The sequence below is a fragment of the Rhinatrema bivittatum genome, chromosome 3, assembly GCF_901001135.1.
Source record: "Rhinatrema bivittatum chromosome 3, aRhiBiv1.1, whole genome shotgun sequence".
NCBI lineage: Eukaryota > Metazoa > Chordata > Amphibia > Gymnophiona > Rhinatrematidae > Rhinatrema > Rhinatrema bivittatum.
In genome coordinates this window covers 304,450,725-304,473,936 of record NC_042617.1, presented here as the reverse complement: position 1 = coordinate 304,473,936, position 23,212 = coordinate 304,450,725, and the positions used below count along the sequence as shown (strand labels likewise).

The 23,212-nt window shown below is 44.8% G+C and overlaps 1 protein-coding gene and 1 long non-coding RNA gene across 5 annotated transcripts in view; one reads left to right on the top strand and one right to left on the bottom strand.

Annotated features, from left to right (window-relative positions):
- The window catches only part of LOC115087658, a 45,337-nt gene extending 24,488 nt beyond the window's left edge, over nt 1-20,849 (top strand). The window contains exon 5 of the long non-coding RNA XR_003855570.1: nt 19,534-20,849. This is a non-coding gene — a long non-coding RNA (uncharacterized LOC115087658). The remainder of the gene's footprint in view (nt 1-19,533) is intronic.
- Nucleotides 1-23,212, bottom strand: part of HDAC7 (histone deacetylase 7) — a 360,128-nt gene that overhangs the window by 221,622 nt on the left and 115,294 nt on the right. The gene's annotated exons all lie outside the window — the stretch shown is intronic.

The following is a 23,212-nucleotide window of genomic DNA, read 5'->3' as shown; positions in this document are numbered from 1 at the left end:
CCATGGTGAGACAACACCTTGAGTACTGTATACAATTCTGGTCAACGCAACTCAAAAAAGATAAAGTTGCAATGGAGAAGGTAAGAACATAAGAAATTGCCGTGCTGGGTCAGACCAAGGGTCCATCAAGCCCAGCATCCTGTTTCCAACAGAGGCCAAACCAGGCCACAAGAACCTGGCAATTACCCAAACTCTAAGAAGATCCCATGCCACTGATGCAATTAATAGCAATGGCTGTTCCCTAAGAAAATTTGATTAATAGCCATTAATGGACTTCTCCTCCAAGAACTTATCCAAATTTTTTTTGAACCCAGCTACACTAACTGCACTAACCACATCCTCTGGCAACAAATTCCAGAGCTTTATTGTGCATTGAGTGAAAAAGAATTTTCTCCGATTAGTCTTAAATGTGCTACTTGCAAACTTCATGAAATGCCCCCTAGTCCTTCTATTATTCGAAAGTGTAAATAACCGATTCACATCTACTCGTTCAAGACCTCTCATGATCTTAAAGACCTCTATCATATCCCCCCTCAGCCATCTCTTCTCCAAGCTGAACAGCCCTAACCTCTTCAGCCTTTCCTCATAGGGGAGCTGTTCCATCCCCTTTATCATTTTGGTTGTCCTTCTCTTACCTTCTCCATCGCAACTATATCTTTTTTGAGATGCGGCGACCAGAATTGTACACAGTTTTCCAGGTGCAGTCTCACCATGGAGCGATATAGAGGCATTATGACATTTTCCATTTTATTAACCATTCCCTTCCTAATAATTCCTAACATTCTGATTGCTTTTTTGACTGCTGCAGCACACTGAGCCGACGATTTTAAAGTATTATCCACCATGAATCCTAGATATTTTTCCTGGGTGGTAGCTCCGAATATAGAACCTAAATCGTGTAATTACAGCAAGGGTTATTTTTCCCTATATGCATCACCTTCCACATTAAATTTCATTTGCCATTTGGATGCCCAATCTTCCAGTCTTGCAAGGTCCTCCTGTAATGTATCACAATCCGCTTGTGATTTAACTACTTTGAATAATTTTGTATCATCTGCAAATTTGATAACCTCACTCATCGTATTCCTTTCCAGATCATTTATATATATATATTGAAAAGCAACGGGCCAAGTACAGATCCCTGAGGCACTCCACTGTTTACCCTTTTCCACTGAGAAAATTGACCATTTAATCCTACTCTCTTTTCCTGTCTTTTAACCAGTTTGTAATCCACGAAAGGACATCGCCTCCTTTCCCATGACTTTTTAGTTTTCTTAGAAGCCTCTCATGAGGGACTTTGTCAAACACCTTCTGAAAATCCAAATACATTACATCTACCAGTTCACCTTTATCCACATGTTTATTAACCCCTTCAAAAAAATGAAGCAGATTTGTTAGGCAAGACTTCCCTTGGGTAAATCCATGTTGACTGTGTTCCATTAAACCATGTCTTTCTATATGCTCTACGATTTTGATCTTGAGAATGGTTTCCACTATTTTTCCCCACACTGAAGTCAGGCTGAAAGGTACAGAGAAGGGCGACCAAAATGATAAAGGGGATGTAACAGCTCTCCTATGAGGAAAGACTAAAGAGGTTAGGGCTGTTCAACTTGGAGAAGAGACGGCTGAGGGGGGATATGATAGAGATCTATAAAATTATGAGTGGAATAGAATGGGCAAATGTGAAACAGTTATTTATTCTTTCAAAAGTTATCTGTCTAAATGGCTAACCGGCAATATTATGAGGATAAAATGTAACCACGTAAGTAAGGGGAGGGAGGGAGTGGAGTTAGCTGCAGAAGATATGTGGATAACTCCAATATTTGGAGTTGGCCGCATGCTGCTCACGCCATAGAGCTGTACTAAAGTTAGCTGGATACACGTCTCCAGCTAACTTTAAGGCAGCCAGGGATCTTAAGCAGTGCTGCTGCGCCGCTGAATATCCCCATTAAGTTAAGCCAGATAGCTGAATCCGTTTAACTTAACTAGCTGTTCCGCAGCTGAATATGGGTCCCACAAAGACTGGGGGGCTCGCCATGAAATTAACAAGTAGCACATTCAAAACAAAATCAAATACAATTCTTTTTCATTCAATGAACAATTACCAGAGGATGTGTTTAAAGCAGTTAGCAAAGCTGGGTTTAAAAAAGTTTTGGACAAGTTCCATGGAGAAGTCCGTAAACTGTTAACCAAGCAGACCTAAGAAATAGCCACTACTTATCACTGCATGATAGCAGAATGGGATCTGTTTCCTGTTTGGCATCTTGCCGCCAGGTACTTGTGACCTGGATTGGCCACTGTTGGAAAGAGGATGCTGGGCTCGATGGACTTTCAGTCTGACTCAGAATGGCAAATTCTTATTTGTGTTTGTGTCCTTCTCTCCCACTACCTCAACATTAATCCGGAGTTTAGCAGGGGTTGCCTGCCATGAAGGGGGCTTCCTTCTATCTGTTTCCTCAGATTGGAGCCTCTATCCCCGAAACAGAATAAAAGGACCCGGCTCATCAACCTCTTCACCCTGAGACATGTAATGGGAAGGGGGGGGGGGGGAACCCCTTAAAAGTTAGTGATTCAAGCTGAAAATGTTGTTCAACCAAAAAGAGTCAATATTCTCAGAGAGTAATATTTCCAGGAAATGAGGCTTAATAGCGTTTCTCTGTCACTTCCTCTTTCCTCAGGATAAACATGTAATATGTGTTTGAGAAACTGACATCCAGTAATTATAGAAATAAAGTAATAATACAGGGTATCATGTGGTGTCAGGACAGTTGCTTATGCAATATCCCCAGCTCCTAATTAAGATAGAAAGTGACCACAGAAAAAATACAATTCCACTGCAAGGCCGGAGAATACAGAGGGCAGAACACGCCAGGCTGTGGGGATGCCACATGCTATACGTATGGCGAAGTGTGACAGAACGTGCACGCGCTGGAATCGAGGCTGCCAACAAGCTCCGCTCCGAAAGAACAGGCGAAACCAGCCCTGGTTTTGCACACACACCCCCCCCTATGGGATTTATAGTCCTGACTTTCTTAGGGAAGCCGGCCAAAGATGCAGGAGTGTCCTGTTTGTCCATTTGGATAAAGCAGAAACAAAAGATCAGCCCACCAGCTGTAGGCAAGGCGGCCATCTAACAAGACAGCGGCGAGAAAACGAAGGGAAAGCCAGAGATCCACTGGAGTTTATAGGCAAACAAGATGGGCCTTCCAGTCGTTGCCTCCTCTTCTCATGAGACCTGCGCTCCCTTCCTCAGGCTGGTGAGGAAGTTGCCTGAATGCACATTCAGGTTGCGTGATGACGGTGGTGGTGGTGTTAAGTTTTCAAAGTTTAAAAAAAAATGGTGAAGTAAAAGAACCAGGGGAGAGTGCTAATGTGTTTGCAGAGGGGGGAGAAAACCAGGGGCAGGGGGCAGGGAGGAGACAAACAGGAGGACTTTGTGGCTGAGGTATTAAACGGAGGAAAACAAATCTTTGCACACTATGGGCAACTTGGCACGCACTGTTTTTCTACTGGGACTTCTCTACAAACAAGCATGGTAGAAAAAGAGTGTGCGTACGTTTTCTGCTGCAAATTTCGGAAAGAACTAACTAACTGTACCTCAATGGAGGTACAGTTAAAGATTTTGCAGCCAATTTCGGTCATAGTTTTATTCTGTGCTAATAGTTAACAAGGCGCTGCACAAAATGATGCACCACAGAAACCTAACTATTTAAATAAAAGTTTTGCAAGCATAAAATGACATGAACAATTTTAGTAATTGCAGAGTTGAAAAATTGCAAAGTCTGCTTTGTGCAGTAAAAGGGGGAAAAAAAAAGGGCACACTATGGCACACAATGCACACTCTGCCACTTTGGTGCCTGAAGTAGACATCGTGAAGTTCTTGCCTGCTTAGCGCATCGGCTATGCCCGATAATGGTGAGGCAACCAATCTCCCTATTAAGTCCCTCTCATTGTATTCTTTGCAAGTCGATAAAAATAATAGAAAATTATAAGCCCATCTGTGCTTGCATTAAAATCCTTCACCATTTTAATTTCAAATGTCTTATATTCTTAGTTTTGAATGTCCAAATTTTAGTCTCCCGATCATGAGGCCTCACCTGGAAAAATGATCCCCACAGAGGTGTCACCTTGCTCCTCTCTCTATGATGTGACATCTTGTGCCTGGTGAAGGTTTATTTTTGTCTTTATCTTCGGACCCATCTCACCAATGTAGCATCCCTCTTCATATTTTCAGCACTGAATTATGTATTCTCTATTAGAGGGGGAGAATGTCCTTCCCCTGTGAGTAACTATGGGGTCTCTACGATATGAACATAAGAACATAAGAAAATGCAATACTGGGTCAGACCAAGGGTCCATCAAGCCCAGCATCCTGTTTCCAACAGTGGCCAATCCAGGCCATAAGAACCTGGCTAGTACCCAAAAACTAAGTCTATTCCATGTAACCATTGCTAATGGCAGTGGCTATTCTCTAAGTGAACTTAATAGCAGGTAAAGGACTTCTCCTCCAAGAACTTATCCAATCCTTTTTTAAACACAGCTATACTAACTGCACGAACCACATTCTCTGGCAACAAATTCCAGAGTTTAATTGTGCGTTGAGTAAAAAAGAACTTTCTCCGATTAGTTTTAAATGTGCCCCATGCTAACTTCATGGAGTGCCCCCTAGTCTTTCTACTATCCGAAAGAGTAAATAACCGATTCACATCTACCCGTTCTAGACCTCTCATGATTTTAAACACCTCTATCATATCCCCCCTCAGTCGTCTCTTCTCAAGCTGAAAAGTCCTAACCTCTTTAGTCTTTCCTCACAGGGGAGTTGTTCCATTCCCCTTATCATTTTGGTAGCCCTTCTCTGTACCTTCTCCATCGCAATTATATCTTTTTTGAGATGCGGCGACCAGAATTGTACACAGTATTCAAGGTGCGGTCTCACCATGGAGCGATACAGAAGCATTATGACATTTTCCGTTTATTCACCATTCCTTTTCTAATAATTCCCAACATTCTGTTTGCTTTTTTGACTGCCGCAGCACACTGCACCGACGATTTCAATGTGTTATCCACTATGACACCTAGATCTCTTTCTTGGGTTGTAGCACCTAATATGGAACCCAACATTGTGTAATTATAGCATGGATTATTTTTCCCTATATGCATCACCTTGCACTTATCCACATTAAATTTCATCTGCCATTTGGATGCCCAATTTTCCAGTCTCACAAGGTCTTCCTGCAATTTATCACAATCTGCTTGTGATTTAACTACTCTGAACAATTTTGTGTCATCTGCAAATTTGATTATCTCACTCGTCGTATTTTTTTCCAGATCATTTATAAATATATTGAACAGTAAGGGTCCCAATACAGATCCCTGAGGCACTGTACTCAGCACTGTCCACTCCCTTCCACTGAGAAAATTGCCCATTTAATCCTACTCTCTGTTTCCTGTCTTTTAGCCAGTTTGCAATCCATGAAAGGACATCGCCACCTATCCCATGACTTTTTACTTTTCCTAGAAGCCTCTCATGAGGAACTTTGTCAAACGCCTTCTGAAAATCCAAGTATACTATATCTACCGGTTCACCTTTATCCATATGTTTATTAACTCCTTCAAAAAAAGTGAAGCAGATTTGTGAGGCAAGACTTGCCCTGGGTAAAGCCATGCTGACTTTGTTCCATTAAACCATGTCTTTCTATATGTTCTGTGATTTTGATGTTTAGAACACTTTCCACTATTTTTCCTGGCACTGAAGTCAGGCTAACCGGTCTGTAGTTTCCCGGATCGCCCCTGGAGCCCTTTTTAAATATTGGGGTTACATTTGCTATCCTCCAGTCTTCAGGTACAATGGATGATTTTAATGATAAGTTACAAATTTTTACTAATAGGTCTGAAATTTCATTTTTTAGTTCCTTCAGAACTCTGGGGTGTATACCATCCGGTCCAGGTGATTTACTACTCTTCAGTTTGTCAATCAGGCCTACCACATCTTCTAGGTTCACCGTGATTTGATTCAGTCCATCTGAATCATTACCCATGAAAACCTTCTCCATTACGGGTACCTCCTCAACATCCTCTTCAGTAAACACCGAAGCAAAGAAATCATTTAATCTTTCCGCGATGGCCTTATCTTCTCTAAGTGCCCCTTTAACCCCTCGATCATCTAACGGTCCAACTGACTCCCTCACAGGCTTTCTGCTTCGGATATATTTTAAAAAGTTTTTACTGTGAGTTTTTGCCTCTACAGCCAACTTCTTTTCAAATTCTCTCTTAGCCTGTCTTATCAATGTCTTACATTTCACTTGCCAATGTTTATGCTTTATCCTATTTTCTTCTGTTGGATCCTTCTTCCAATTTTTGAATGAAGATCTTTTGGCTAAAATAGCTTCTTTCACCTCCCCTTTTAACCATGCCGGTAATTGTTTTGCCTTCTTTCCACCTTTCTTAATGTGTGGAATACATCTGGACTGTGCTTCTAGAATGGTCCTGCATAGATACAATTCTGTCAATAGCAGGATGGCACCTTTTGTCTAGTTTTCTTTAAGCCCTTGTTAGTGCTTTGATGTTTTCCCAGGATCAGGTCACCAATAAGGACAGTGTGAACTCCCAATACAGAAGGAAATCCCTCAAAACAGCGTCATAGTGCCCCCTGCAGGCCACTACAGGTAACATTCCACCAAACCCTCCACCTCCAGGGCTTCAATCACAGCACACACCTTAAGCAACATAATGCAATTATCTGCTTGCAGAACGTCCTGATTTCTATATCATAGTTCTTATTTTTGGCAGTTTCTTAAATTGATTTTTGCATCAGTGATGATCATCCATAACAGCGCAATAAATCAGAGAAGAGAGAGCGTGTCACAGCAACACCCGAAACATTCCTAAACCCATAATTACAGTCCCTAGATAGGAGTTTGAAATACTAAGATTTTTATCAGTGAAAGAAAATAATTTTAAAAAGCACTGTTGAAATATTTAACCAGCAATAAATATTGACTTCCATGTACCCATGACAGCGTGCTGTCCAAGCAGACACAGTGGTTAGATGGGATCTGGCAGTGGCATTGTCTAGCACGGGTGGGTGTCTGGAATGGCCTCCCAGGAGAAGCCATAACAGTAACATCTGGAATAAGCAAAGAGGATCCTCAGTTGTGAAGAAGCAAGGGGAAAGCCAGAGATTACATAGGCTCTGTGGTATTGCAACAAGAAAAGGGAAATGGGCAGAGGCCAGATTGGCCATCATGGTCTATGCTTCAATGTAATAGATTAACCTTTTGTAGATTTTAGAAAACATCTCTGAACAAGAGGTAAGATGCATGAATATAGAAAAGTCCATGCTTCCTATACATTTTAAGAACATAAGAAATTGCCATACTGGGTCAGACCAAGGGTCCATCAAGCCCAATATCCTGTTTCCAACAGCGGCGAAACCAGCTTACAAATACCTGGCAAGTACCAAACACTAAGTCTATTCCATGTTACTGATGCCAGTAATAACAGTGGCTATTTTCTAAGTCAACTTGAATAATAGCAGTTAATGGACTTCTCCTCCAAGAACTTATTCAAACCTTTTTTAAACCCAGCTACACTAACTGCACTAACCACATCCTCTGGCAACAAATCCCAGAGCTTAATTGTGCATTGAGTGAAAAAGAATGTTCCTGGATTAGTTTTAAATGTGCTACTTCCTAATTTCATGGAGTGCTCCCTAGTCCTTTTATTATCCAAAAGAGTAAATAACCGATTCATATTTACCTGTTCTAGACCTCTCATGATTTTAAAGACCTCTATCTTATCCCCCCTCAGCCGTCTTATCCCCCCTCAGCCGTCTCTTCTCCAAGCTGAATAGCCCTAACCTTTTTAGCCTTTCCTCATAGGGGAGCTGTTCAATCCCCTTTATCATTTTGGTGGCACTTCTTGATTATGGGTTAATACCATCCAGCAAAAGTTACCAGTTGACTCCATTCTTTAAAGGACAGGCTGATCCAGTCAAGTGTTTTGCACACATAAACTTGAGCTCCTGCATTTTTTCAGAAGTGACCAGAAAGTACCTATATGATCTGAAAAAAAATTAAGTTTACAATGCCACGAGTGGACAATTCTTACTCAGATCCACTGCAAGACATCCTCATTACAAATTATCCAGAGATGATGTTCAGTGTTGTTCTGCAGTTTATGAGGTGGGAAGACAAAAGCGGTCCATGCAGGATATTCAGAGGAATGACTGATAACAAGTATTTTCTTTCCTAGTACTTCCTCCCACACTGCACCTTCCAACAGTGAATCCTGCAGGCTACACACTCCTCTGTGATAAAAGCTGGGCAGCCTAGTCTATTTATCCAACTCAAAAACAGGAAATTTACTGTGTTCCTGGCCAGCGGGAGGAAAATGAAATCTGCTCCAAGATGAACAATGCATGACCCCTACATTCCTATGGCAGGAAAATAATCATCAGTACCCAATGCTTACCAGAACCTGAGCAAAATAAGAGCAGAATACTGCTGGACTTCACTGGAGCACTTTGAAAGAGCCTTCAACCACTAGGGACACTGAGATTCACTGCCTGTCACTATGTGGATGCAGGAATGCAGAATCTATAACATCTGTGGGTGATAATTGATGAGTCTATGGACCCTTGAGCACTCCATGAAGTTAGCAAGTAGCAAATTTAAAACAAATTGTAGAAAATTATTTGTCTCTCAATGCACAATTAAGCTCTAGAATTCATTGCCAGAGGATGTGGTTAGGGAGTTAGTGTAGCTGGGTTGAAAAAAATGTTTGGATACGTTCCTGGGGGAGAAGACCATAAACTGCTACTAAACAAGTTGACTTAGGGAATAGCCACTGCTATTTCTGGCATTAGTAACATGGGATCTGTTTTATGTTTGGGTATTTGCCAGGTGATTGTAACCTGGATTGGCCATTATTGGAAACAGGATGCTAGACTTAATGTACCCTCGGTCTGACCCAGTATGGCAACTTCATATGTTTTTATGAGGCAAGATCGGTGCAACCTGCAGGAAGAAGCCCTGCAGGGTCTCACTGTCAGCAGGCAGAACCAGGCAAAGCAGAGACCTTCACCTATACCAGCCCTCATTCCCCTCAGGTTGAGCCTTTGGGTCTCGAGGTTGGCAGGACTCAGGTGAGGTCTTTGCTAATGGCAGACGAGAAGGTCTGTAGTTAGCTAGGGTCATGGACAGGCAGCAGTTGGGCGTATCCGAAATCCAAGCAGAGGTCGGAGGCAGGCAACGGTCAAGTGTATCCAAGGACCAGGCAGCGGTCAGGCATATCCGAGATCCAGGCAGTGGTCAGGGGCAGTCAGCGATCAGGTGCATACGAGGTTCAGGCAGTGGTCAGGGGAAGGCAGCAGTCAGGTGTATCTGGGGTCCAGGCCGAAACCAAGTATGTGTCCAAAAGAGGAGAAGGGGGACAAATAGGCAGGGTAGGCAGCAGGGCAAGAACAAGCGGGCAACGAGGATGAAACAGACTGGAAGGAAGACAGAGAACAAGCTGGGATGAAGAATGGAACGCAGGGAAGCAACACGTACTACTGAGGAGTACTGGACCTGTTGCTGAGGCGAGTTACTTCTGGGGAGCTGTCCTTATATAGGGCAATACTGGTAATGTCATCCCTAGGGGTCACCGGGAGCTTCCCGCCGCAGTCCCTTTAAATCTCGAGCAGTGGTGCGCACATGCACCTAGGGGAAGGTGCAGCACGCGCTGTCGGCAGCGTCCTGCTGGTGGCATCTAGGTACGACGGAGGGTGGTGTTCTGCCACGTGGTTTAGCTGGTGGTGTTCACTGTGTTAACGGGCAGCGTGGCTGGCCCGGGGAGCTGAGTGTGGTGGTTCATGGGAGCAGCCTGCAGACCACCAGATGCAACAATAATTTACCTCTAGGTCTAAGAAATATAGAGATTTTCACCTCTGTAAGCACAGGGGTACACAGTATGGCACAGACAGTTGAAATGTTCCCGAATGGAACAAACGGCAAGGAGTACTTAACCTTTTTTTTTTTTTTTTTTTCACTCAACTTCTAAGTCATGGAATCAGTGTGGTGAACTTTCAAGCTGTCAGAGAATCCCCCAGTTTTGCTCCAGTCCTCTTGACCATGGTTTTACACCTCATCTTCAAGAGCCACAGGTCTAGTTTTCGGGGATAACAAAAAGGGTGGCAACCTGCGCTGAACTAAACCCAATGTATGCAGGTGGACTTGCCAAATATTCCTTGCAGCTATACTGAAAATATCTCTTGAGGACTGGAGGTCCTTATCCCCCTGCTCCAGGCTACACTGCCAGCTGCAAGCATACACTGCTGTCCACCCATGCTCATCCGAAGCAAGGAATATCAGAACCCTTGCAAACTGGTGAACTCTCCTGCCTTACAGCAGCTATTGGCCTATTGTGGACCAGTTTTCAGTAAAGAAAACAGAGCAAATAACTATAAAAAGAACCCAGTTTAAATAATGTGTGTATGTTTTTACTTTTTTTTTATTTATACTGAATGCCAAGTGCATCAGAAATGAACAACTCGTCTTGATAAGGCCAAGAGAGAGCTCTTACCATGCTGGAATCACACTGGCACTCTATCCAGCGCCAACTGAGAGCCCACGCTCTCCCAGACTAACAGCAGCGGCTAACCAAACTCTACCGAGCACCCTAACTTGGCCAAAGCAGAGAGGGTTAACCAAAACTAATTAAGAGTGCTAACCCTGCAGCAATAACAAGGGTCACTCATTACAGCCAGCCGAACACACTTACCATACTGAGACCACCAGAAAGCCAGAACTAATGAGCAATTCCAACCCTGGAAGGATTAAAATAAGGGCCCAAGTTACTAAGGCTTTTCTCCCATTCAGAGTCTATGGGGGAACAAAAAACTGAGCAAGTCAATCTCTTAAATGTTCTTCAAAACAACAGCTTAGAGCTATGCTCCCATGTAAGTCACAAATAACTGCTAACCGAAGCCCATCTGCAGCTACCCTCCTGCCAACCTTATGTGCGCACCATGATGCACGCAAGAGCAGCCACCAGCTCCTGTCACAGGTGCACAAAGAAAACAACTGTGGGCTGAGGAGAAGGGAACAAGAATAAGGAGAGACAGACAGAAATAAAGAGAAAATGGGAGAGCGAGACTGCTTCCCCTCTGTCACACATGCAGAACACAAACAGGCTTGGATTTGCCAATAGGCACACTAGGCCTGTGCCTGGGGTGGCAAAAATCTGGGGCGGCAGCAGGCCAGTTGAAGATTTGCTACCTACCAGCTGTGCTTAATCTCACTCAGAAAGAACAGCCTTCTGTTTCCTGCTCTCTTCCAGTACGGAGAACAGGAGGGGAGGGATAAGGCTGGAAGGGACAGAGCAAAGAAAAAGTGTTCTACTCTATTCCAGCCCCTCCCCTCCTGTCCTGTGTAGGGAACAGGAGGAGAGGGGGTGATCCAGATCACACAGTAAAGAGGAAAGAAAAATCACTCAGCTCCCTATTCCATCCCCTCTCCTCCTGTCATTCAGGACCTTGAGGAGAGGAGATGAGTCTAGAGCAGAGCAAAGAAAGTTATACCTTAGACCTGCGGTTCTCAACCGGTGTGTCGCGACACACCAATGTGTTGCCAAGCACACACAGGTGTGTCGCCACACTTCCCGGTCCTCCGCTGACCCAGCTGCTCCCTCTGCCCCAGCGAAATAGGAACTCATCTTCCGCCCGGGCTTAAAATGCCGATAGCCCAAGCGGAACGTGGCAGGAGAGCTGGAGTCAGCGGTACCAGCATGGTCTCTTCCCCCCGAAGTAGTATGCAACAGCTGCATGCGCGGGAAAAAAGAGTCCATGTTGCCCGAAGAGGAGAGGCGTGGCCTGAAGAATGAGTAGCATAGCACGGAGCAAAAGAGGAGCAACGTCAGCCCCCGCGGCCGATGGGACTCCTTTCTCGAGGCCGCAAGGGCTGGAAGTGGAAGAGGCTGCTGCTGCTGCTAGTTCAGTGGGGGAGAGAGTGAGTGAGTGAGTGAGTGAGCAAGCATGTGTGTTTGACATGCTATGTGTGTGTGTGTGTGGTAGAGAGACAGCATGTATGCAAGTGAGTGGCCTGTATGTGTAAGTGTGTGATTGAAAACCTTTTTGTGTGATTGAGAGCCTGTGTGTGATTGAGATCCTTTGTGTGTGAGAGAGATAGCATGACTGTAAGTGTATGATTGAGAACCAGTATGTGTAAGTGAGAGAGATCATGTGTATGTATGATTAAGAGCCTATGTGTATGAGAGAGAGCATGTGTGTCTGTGTGTGATTGAGAGCCAGTGTAGGTGAGAAAGCATGAGAGTATGTTATTGAGAGCCTGTGTGTAAGTGAGAGAAAGGGAGAGCATGTGTGTAAGTGTGTGAATGAGAGCCTATATGTGTGAGAGAAAGAGACATAATGTATGTGTGTGAGTGTGATTGAAAGCCTGTGTGTAAGTATGAAAAACATACAGCATGTGTGTAAATTTGTGATTAAGAGCCTATATAAGTGAGAGAGAAAAAGCATGTGTATATGTGTGTGATTAAGAGTCAGTGTAAGAGAGAGAGCTTGTGGGTGACAGAGAGAGAGCAGAAAGTTGCAAGCAGACTATCTCTCCTCCTGCTAATTCAAAACAATCTCAGGGTACCTGGATATCAAACATTCCCAGGTATGCAGAGCAAAGCATTTTTTATCCTTATTATTTTTCATTATTGGGTCTATGTGCCTGCTATTTTGAAATATTTTATTGATATCTAGAAATTTTTGATATGAGATTCTAATTATTGAATATTCCATTCATCAGCTGTTTGGAAATAATCTGTTCTTTTTATTATTATGGTTTTACTGCTGTTGATTTTATATTTCTTGATTTGTTTTATAAGGATTGGTAATGTTTCTCTTTTTCCTTTGTTACACTGCATACAGAAACTCTGGCTTGTTGTGGTTTCCAGTTCAGCTTTTGTCTGCATGTTTCTAGTTATACTTTATGGTCTCTTTATTCTTTGTTAGGAGAGGGTCTGCATATGTGACTGCAGTGAGGCATTCTGCTGGCGTGTTGTTTCTGTGTAGGGCTCTATAGCAGCCTGACTTGGTCCGTTTTCCTAATAGGAGATGTATTGGTGTCTTAAGGTCTGGTGTAATATTTCAGTGTTGCCTTTTCTTAAGTAAGGTGGTTACTTTTTGAGTGCTAGAAATTGGAGCTGTTTTGGTATGGGATGTTTACTATTTATGCAATTTCTGTTCAGACAGAATATGTATCTTTACCGTGTGTCATTCTTAACAATAAAAATATTACTGGGCCTTTATTTTTTATTTCCACCGTGAATTGTAATGAGCAGTGTGTCACACGTGTGCTTGTTGTCTGTCAGGTGTGTCATCAGGGGAAAAAGATTGAGAACCACTGCCTTAGTCCTTCTGCTCTTTTGTCCCTTGTCCAGAAGGGGGAAAGGAGCAAGAGCACCAACAGTACCTAGGGGCAGCGAAATCCTAAATCAGTCACAGCAGACAAACCTTTACCAAATGCAGAACCAGAGATCACAAACTAGAAATAGAAATGTGTGGATATAAACTGAACTGGAAACCTCCAGTAAGCCAGACTCTGCATGCAATGTGACACTGCAGAACAAGAAATGTGCAATATGCAAAGATGTAAGGGATGCACATTCCCAGAGCTGACAGAGAAACTCAAGGACTTCCCAGAAAAAGCTCCGAATAATCCCAGGGAAAACAGGAGAAAGAGCAACAAAATATGTAGCACCCTGCCACCAGGCCACAAATGAAACATGACCAGGAACAATAGGACCAGCACCAAAACGTGGGATTGTTCTTTCATTTGTCATCTCTGTATTTTGTAATTTTATTTTACTTTTTATTATTATATATTTTTCTCTTTTTAAAAATGTTTATTTCTATGCTGAAAGAGCTGAAAAGGAACATTTTGTTTTTAATTAATCGTAGTTTGAGGTTTGAAGCTCTGTTGCAGTTCTCAGTTGAAGTCGCAGTCTGAGTCAATTGTCTCTCTTTCTCTCTGCAGTGTTCAGCCAGGGAGACAAGGGCACATCCTGGTATATTATCTAGAAGTGCTCTGTCAATGTTGTTACTCACGGCAAGGTGCGCAATTTGATCAGTGGGAACCCTCCAGGAGAGAGGGGGTGCCAGCATGGCCATTTGGCTACGGCTTACAATGTTCAAGGGGCCTACTTTTGTTGGGCAAAAACTGCCCCCTTTATGTATTATTTTTTAGCAACACATGCATATTTATCCTGCCAATAAATTTTCCTAGCTCTGAATCTAAGAGAAGCAGAAGAAAAAGAGAAAAAAGGGAGAGGCGGCAAAAGAAATGAAAGAATGGTGAGGAGTTGGAAAGGAGAATAGCGCATAAGGTGGTGGAAGGGTAAGATGAGCAAAAAACAAGATTTTTGCAAAGAGAAAATAATGCCATTGCTTTGGATTTCTAGAAAGCCTTTTCTCCAATATGCTTTATATAACGCACAATGCAATATAGTGTGCTCGGCCCAGCGCATGGCTTTACACGCTTTTGGATGCGCGTCCAAAACTCCTCATGCAATGTGGGGATTAGCATGTCCAAAATGCACATCCAAATCAGCACATAGCTAATAGCGCTCCTCACATGCAAATTCATGTTGATGAGGCTATTAGCTATTACCCCCTGATGCAAAAAAACCCCCCAAATCTGCACCCGATGCACACATTTTTACTCTCAAAAATGATCCACTGCCCCAGAGCAGGCGTTAATTCTTGAGGAGCTCCAAAAGTTAACAGAAAAGCAGAAAATGTTGCTTTTCTGTAGTTCCTCCAACTTAATATCATAGCGATATTAAGTCGGAGGAACCGAAAAAAGGAGAACCGGGAAAAATAAAATGTTGCCGGTAGTCAGATTAGGAAAACGAACACTCATAGAATTGAGTGTCCCTGCATTGGGGAAAGATTTCTTAAGTACAATTCACCTTCCTAGGTTTTCTGACACCGAATTGGCCTGGCTTAATCACCCGATCACTGAAGAAGAAATACGCATCCAAATTGGTCAAGCTAAACCATTAAAAGTCCCGGGGCCGGACGGATTTAGTGGTGAATTCTATAAGATGCTGTGGGATGTGCTTCTTCCAATACTTGTTAAAGTTTTTCCTGCCTTGGTAAGCAGGGGATCATACCCGTTGAGGGAGAACTTGGTACAGATTGTTGTCCTTCCTAAGAAAGGTAAAGGTGCTACCAACACACCAGCATCTTACCGGCCCATATCTGTCCTAAATTTTGATCAAAAGTTGTTAGCCAAGATTTTGGCAGACCAGTTGGCACTGCTTCTGCCCAAGATAATTTGACATGGTCAGGTGGGTTTTGTATGGGGGAGGTATGCCTTGACTAATGTCCGACTGGTGATGACGGCACTCACTCATTGCAGAAGACTTAAACCCTTCCTTGTGTTTAGTTTTGATGCTGAAAAATGTTCGATCGGGTTGGGTAGGGTTACTTGTTGGCAGTTATGGCTAAATTGGGGATGGATGGTCAATTTAGGAAGGTGATTTAATTTGCGCTACTCTAACCCTAAAGCCTATGTCACTACTAATCAATCCAGGTTGGACACTTTCAACATTGGAAGAGGTACTAGGCAAGGTTGCCCACTATCTCCCTTTGTTGTTTTTAGAACCCTTTCTAAGTTCTTTGCAAGAGAATGAGCAAATACAGGACTTACAACTAGGGTCATATCACTTCAAATATGCAGCTTTTGCAGATTCAGTACCATCCTTACAATGTTTGTTGGAACACTTTTCCACTTTTGGGACCTTTTCAGGTGTAAAGATCTGAAGCTTTGGCATTTCCTTTTTCTTTGCAGGCATGTTGGAGACGGGATTTTCCGCTTAAATGGGCAGATGGGGTTTTTAAATATCTAGGGATATATATATTCACTAATCCAGATGAACGTTACCACCTTAATTTGGATTGCCTTATAGACTATACTAAAGGGAGATTTCATTCGTGGCGGGGCCTGCCTCTCTCGTTGGTGGGCAGAATAAATCTATATAAAATGCTGATTTTTTTTCTCCATTGGCTCTATGTGCTTCAGCAATTGCCCCCTCAAATTGCTGAAGAGAGACCTTGCAAGGTGGATTCTTTGATTAAAGTATTTATTTGGCAAGGAAAGAAGCCTTGTATTCTCCTTGAGTGTCTGAAACAGGATTGGGGGCAAGGAGGCTTAGCGTCACAGGATTTAGCAGAATATTAATTTTGCCAGACATCTACATATTTTACGAGATTGGCTCTACACTAAATCTGATTGCATAAATTTAGAGGCAGATAGGTCTTGAGTGGCCCCATTAGATTTAAAATATGTATTACATGCTCCGTCCACTAAAGTACCTAGAGGGGTAGCATGTTGTGTTCTAATTGCCCCCATTAGCTGGGCTTGGTTGACTACCTTATACCAGCAGTCGTCTCAATATTCACAGTTGTTGCCCCTACAAGGGACAATGGATTTTCTACCTGGCAGTAACTCTAAAGATTTTTTTGAAATGGAAAGCGTGCCGTCTTACTCAGGCTTTGTCGTGTTTTATTGGATGGTGGTTTGTTGCTTCCCTTTTCTTCCTTGCAGAACACTTATTCTTGTCAGATATAAGTTATTTTTTTTTACTTTCAGTTGGCACCATTACACTGTCTCCTTGTCGAGAGAAGATCTGACTTCGCCCCCGAGAGCTGTCCGGTAATGTTTCTTTACGAGAACTGCATCACCGTTATTTTGGAGACGTGCATATATTTCTCAAGCTCAAGCATACCGGGCCGGCTTGACAGATTCAGAGTTATGTATACGCGGCCAGCGGGAGGCAGGAACCTTAATCCATACCTTTTGGGCTTGTCTGAAATCCCAATCTTTTTGGTCTCGACTAACAGGCTTATGTTTCTAACCTTCCGGGTTACTCAATTCCAAAGCGCCCAGAGCTTGCTCTCTTTGAACATTTTTCTCCATCGACCTTTAAAAATAAGGGAGAGGCCTTATTTTTCAGAAAGGCCTGTTTGCTGGGTAAAAAAGCTGCTTTGTTGTCTTGGAGGGAATCTAAAGGCCCGTCTTTTTGGCAATGGCGCAATTTACTACATGATGTGTTACAAATGGATCGCAGAGCAGCGCTAACATCTTTTAAATGGCAACGATCCTTCTTGGCAACCTGGAACTTGTATCCTCAATCACTTTCTCCGAGCGCAAGGAGCTTAGTCCTAAACTCTGCCACATGAATAATTGGACATTTTTGCCGTCTGTGTCTCTCTAATGATAATTGGGAGGGGGTAGGAATGGGAAGGGGGAGGGGGAGGGGGAGGGATTCTGGGGCTCACAGATGATATTTTGGTTATTCTTGCTAATTGTTCTTTGTTGCATGCGAGGTGTGTAAGAAAGCAACACATTTCGTCTGTCTTTGTTAATGACAATGTAAAAATATATTGAACAAAAAAAAAAAAATTGAGCATCCGTTTTCCTAACCCTCATGACAGCCACCTCTCCTGGGTGCCCAATGCCGAGGAGGCATTGGGCACCCATAGCGCCTCCTTTTTACCGAGGCAGCCTATTTAAATATTAATACGGGCACCCAGAAGAGGTGGATCGGCGAGCGTTAGGAGAGCGGGCACTCAATCATGAGCGCCCATTTAACGCACACCCAAGATTCCATTGGCCCAAATGCCTAGTATCTCTAGATCTCAGGTACCCAGAATCAGGTAATGAGCCACAATACAGTGCACACCTTTCCCCTCCTCCCTCCCCCATCCCCACCGAATCCACCTTGCAGGAAAAAGCACGTTCTCCTCCCGATTGGGAAATGGTTAGGCACAAGAAAGGCATGAAAACATAACGCCTTTGCATTTTAGGATGTTGCCTTCTCTTTCGAGGCAAGATAGGCACACGTGCAATAATCCCTGTAAACTGCTCTGGGTTACAATCTCACATTTCTTCTGATGGGACCTGAACAGTTATCACACAAGCAGCGTCCTAGGATCACGTCCGACAATGAATGGAACGCAGCAGGCTCAAACCTACCCTTCCCCCCATCTCATAGCGAAGCTTCCTCAATTTCAACAGTACTCTAGTGAATCAGCCGGCTTCCTCATTGTTATTTTTGGAAAACAATCTGGTTTATGCTAGCTCACATTTATAGCAGTTCCTCTTCACACTGATGGGGATTAAAGAAATAACTAGAGAATTTTCATTGCCTCCTCACAAGAACCCCAAGTAAGGTGGTGCTGTGAAGAATCTGCAACTGAATCGCCCCTGCAGCTTTGGCACCACATACAGAGTACATGCCCTGGCAGTTGTGTACCTAAAGTATTTGGCAACCTCGGGTGGATACCTTCTTTGGCACCCTCCCCCCCAAGTTTCACTTCTCTATCCGCCCCCCCCCCCCCCAAGTTTTCTCTGGTTCCCCTCTCCCTCACACAGGCTCCCTCTCTCTCTCTTGCACACACTTTCACACACCTCTGCACATAGGCTCCATCCATTTATCTCTCCCTCACACATACACACCCCTTCACACAGGCTCCCTCTCTCTCTTGCACACACTTTCACACACCTCTGCACATAGGCTCCATCCATTTATCTCTCCCTCACACATACACACCCCTTCACACAGGCTCCCTTCTCTCTTGCATGCATACACTCTCACATAGGCTCCATCTCTCTCTGGCAAACAGGCACTTACACAGGCTCCTTTTCTCTCTTGCACACTCATACACCCCTGCACATAGGCTCTCTCTCTCTCACTCACATACACCCCTTCACACTGGCTCCCTCTCACACACACCCTCACTCAGGCACACGGGCTCCAAATCTCACACACACACACACCCTCTTGTGCCTGTCATTCTGTGCACACACACACACACGCGCGCTCACAGGCCACATCAATGTCAGCTGTTAACTGCTCCTCACCCGTGACCCGCCGGCGCCTTCCTCATCTTCAGCTACGACCGGGATGGGGGCCCACTCGCAGCCCGCCAGGCCTCCTTCCGCTTCAGCTGCAAGAAGTATGGGCTCCACTCGCGGCCGCCAACCTTCCTCCTGGCTGGCACCCCCTTCCTGGAGGTCACCCGGATCGGACTGCACACACCCCCCCCCCCCTATTACACTACTGTGCCCTGGCACTGTGCCAAAGCCCTCCTACTTCCATCTCCCCCAGATGGAGGAGTAACAGCTTCCCCCTCCCCCCAACCAGGAAGAGAGGAGCATGCTGCAAAATTCCCAGGCACAGTCTCGACAGGAAAAATGGGGGTGAATGGGGGTGCGCTTTCCCCACATCCTGTAGCCAGATGCTGGGTGCTGGAGCAGAAAATCCACAAACAGCATAAGAACATAAGAGATCCCATGCTGGGTTAGACTAAGGTCCGTGGAGCCCAGAGCATCCTGTCTCTGACAGTAACCAGTCCAAGTCGCAGGTACCTGGCAGATCCCATAAAGTAGATCTAATTCCTGTTACTCACTCCCAGGGATTGATAGATATAGCTTTCTGTAGCCTACCTGGCTAATAATGTTTTATTTACTTCTCTTCCAGGAACTTGTCCAAACCTCTTTTAAACCCCGCTGTGCTAATTGCCTTCGCCACACTCTCTGGCAACGGATTTCACAGCTTGATTGTGTCCTGAGTGGAAAAGTATTTTCTACGATTTGTTTTAAATCAGCAAACTCTCCAACCAAGTGTCCTCCCCTGCCCCCATACAGGTCAAAGTCTGACAGTTCTCAGGAAGAAGATCTTGTAAGGAGATGGAGTAAGAACCTCCCCAAACACATTCACCGGATCAACTGAAGGTTTTAAGAGAGAGAAGGTGGAAAGACAGTACACTTCTCTGGCAAATTTAGATGGAGACTGACATCTCAGAGTGGGAGAAGATGCTATGAACAACCACCTCCCAGAGGAATCCACAGCTTTTTCATCCTGTTTAATCAGGCAATGAAAAGCAGCTTGAAATGCATTTCCTATCCGCGGGAGGGGAGGGGGGAAAGCAGGAAGGAGGAGAACGTGTATGCTGCAAGATGTTGCTGGTACACTGGCAACAAAATTTCAGCAGAATAGGTGGGCCACATACTGATCATTCCCTATTTCAGCATGTGCCCTGTGCTCTTATACTAAAAGAGCCAATTCATGGCACAGTGGTTAAAACCTGGTATGCTGTCGCCCCCTGTAGTTAAACATTGGCATAGCAGCCCCTCAAATTTCACGCTTCATGTCATTCACCTCCTTATGAGCTCTGGGATCCTGGAGTAAACTGGCTCCTCTGCAGGACTGGAGCAACCTAAAACTCTCCAAAGATGATGTACGTTAGGGCTTCCCGAACAGTGGGCTGGAACCCCAAACGGGGGTCATGGCTAGTATCCTTCAGATGCCAGAAGCAGCAGCAGCAGCAGCATTAATAGTAGAAGACAGCACACACACACACACACACACCCTCTCGGGCCCTGCCCTCGCTTGAGTTTCTGTGGTAACGGGAAGCCCTGCACGAGGAGGGGCTGGGACTTGTTGCAGGGCCTGTGAGCTCGCGCTGGCTCACAGGCCCCGTGCTGACCTTCATTACTAATGCCGCTGCCACTTACGGATCGCCGTCAGGCTCGGGACCGGCCATAAGGGAGGAGGAGACGAGGGCCCAGCATGCGCAGGCCGGTGAAGAGTCACGGCTCCTCTCTCCTCGCCCACCACTGAATTTATCCACGAGAAAAATGCTGCCCCTGTCATCAGCCTGCCCTCTCTTCCCACCAGCTGTCATCCACCTTTGGCCCGGGGTCCATAGGAAAATGTTTCTGCTGGCCCTGGCCCAGGGGGGTGTTTAAAGAAGGGGCTATTTAAAGGGAGGGATCTGAGGGATGGATCAGCAGGAGAGGGATTGGCTGTGAAAGCTGTAAGGGGGGGGGGGAATGAAAGAAGAGGAGTAGGGAGGTGAGGAGGATCAGATAGGAGGATGTGAGAGAAGGGTTGGAGGGGAGGCTGGGAGGTGAGAGATAGAGGATGAGCGATGAGAGGTGAAGAAGGAATGGAGGATGAGGGAGGGTTGGCAAAGGATCAGTTGGGGGTTATAAGAAGGGTTTGGGGGTGAGAGACAATCAGCTGGGGTGGGGAACGAAGGTTGAGAAAGGGGTCCACTGGAGGGAGTGGAGATTGCAGAGGATGCAAGTTGAGAGTTTCAGCTGGAGTGCGGTGAGGGGAGCGATTGTTGGAGGAGGACTGCACCCCTGCTAATTTATTTTGGTCACCCTCTAGGGTCATGTAAAGTTTCTAGGGCTAAAATGGGGTCACATTGGATAAAAGTTTGGGGAGCCCTGATGTACATGAAGCTTTCCATACCACAGAGGTCCCTTCTTTGGATGTAGCTCATCCCTTTGATGTTCTGAAAAACTCATCTACAATATCCAGGTTTGCTGCTTCACCCCATGTCTACCTGAACAGGCTGATCCGTAAGAAAAGCAGAGGTACAGCTCCATGCATCAATTCATAAGATCAAGCAGGTCTTGCGTGCGTCACAATGCAGCTCAGCCACATTCTTGGTGCATAGTTTTCCCTGGGAGTGAGGGAGGAAGGAGCCTCATGTTACAGGAGATGCAGAAGAATATCAGTTTCACACGGATGCACAGAAATGTTGCGGAGGGGGAGGACGTGAACGTACAGACTGAACTACAAACAGAGGCGCTAGAAGGGAGGAGAAAAAACATCTGTCCACTCATAAGGGGCATCATCATGGACTCATTGCCAATTAGGAGTCTTTCAGAAAACCAGACAAATTGGGCTTCTTAGGGGGAAAAAAGTAAAAAAAAAACATTTGGATCTTGTAGTTGAACTGAGAAGCATGCGTGGAGAAAAGCTAAAGGATCTCTATCAGAAAGAATGACCCACTGAGTATGGGGAGAACAACTTCAGCGTGAGATTAGTCCGTCCCCCCCCCCCCCCCACCTCCATATGGGGGCTGTAAATGGTGCATTCCTAGCCTATATAATCCCATCCCGCCATTTCATTCCATGGAATTTTCAGTTGACGCTCTTGGGGGCAGCGTGGTCTTTTGCTGTTCCCTGTCTGTTTATTTTTGCTGGAAAAGGCAAGGAAGAGAGACATAGATTCTCCATAGTTTGGACACCTTTCTTTTGGGACGAGGACGTTTTCCACCCTTCCCGCCTCTTATTTTGGTTTCCCTTTCTCGAGTAAGAAGTTCCCTTTTATGTTCGCTGACTACCCTAGGACCCAGGGACTCGGGTTCGGAACATCACAGGAGGTGGTGTCCTTCACAAAGAAAGAATCGTAAGACCATCTGTGTCCTCAATGATGAAGATTCCATTTTCATTCCTTGAGAGAGGAAAGTATGTTGAGAAGATAAAGACCAGTGGCACCAGTCAAGGGGACCTCGGCCATTTCATGGAGATTCACAGAGGAAGAGGAGGAGTCTGGAGAGTACCCTTCAGGCACTGCAAGAGGGCCAGGAGGAGAAGAGCAGAGCAACAGGAGTAAAAGGTATGAAACCAGGACTGGATCATGACATCTAAATTGGAACACACTCGTACCATCAGGAGCTGGGAAGGAAGCTAAAGAAACCACTTTACAGTAAGAAACAGACTAGATCAAAAGACTTTAATCATCCAGTCAAATAATTCAGAACAGAGGAGTCACGAATGTATTATAACCATAACTTGTAAAGCTGGACAATGTAAAACACTACAAGCTGTAAAGAGACCTTATCAATTTCTATCAACAATCAGGAAAATTGGGTTGGAAACCACTCAATGAGTCCAGCGTGATTATTACTGCCGTGTTCAGAAGGAGGGAGTTTAAGGTATGAGTAAAGAGCTAAACAATGCTAAGGGCCGAGGAAGAGATCTTTCCCCCCTTCCCTCCCCTATCAGGGAATCATGGTCGTTCAGATTAAATAATTTTAACAATGGATAGCAACACCGGATACTACAGTTGAGGTATGGCCCTTGGGGGGGATCCTCCAGGGGGTTACACATGAAATTGATTGGATGAAAAGAATCATGTGATAGGTGTGTCTGCTCAATATATTCAGCAGTGCGGTGAGCGGACAGTTTATGCAATAGTCACAAATGTTCAGCAGAGCCTTGCCGATTAGGCCCTCTAATCCAGCTGACATTAGGACTGCTGTCTGGCATGACCAGCTTTATCCAGATAATGTAACTCCATCCTCAGCCAGATTAAGGCGGAGGCACGTAGAGTGGTGGGAAATTTAAAGCCTGCATCT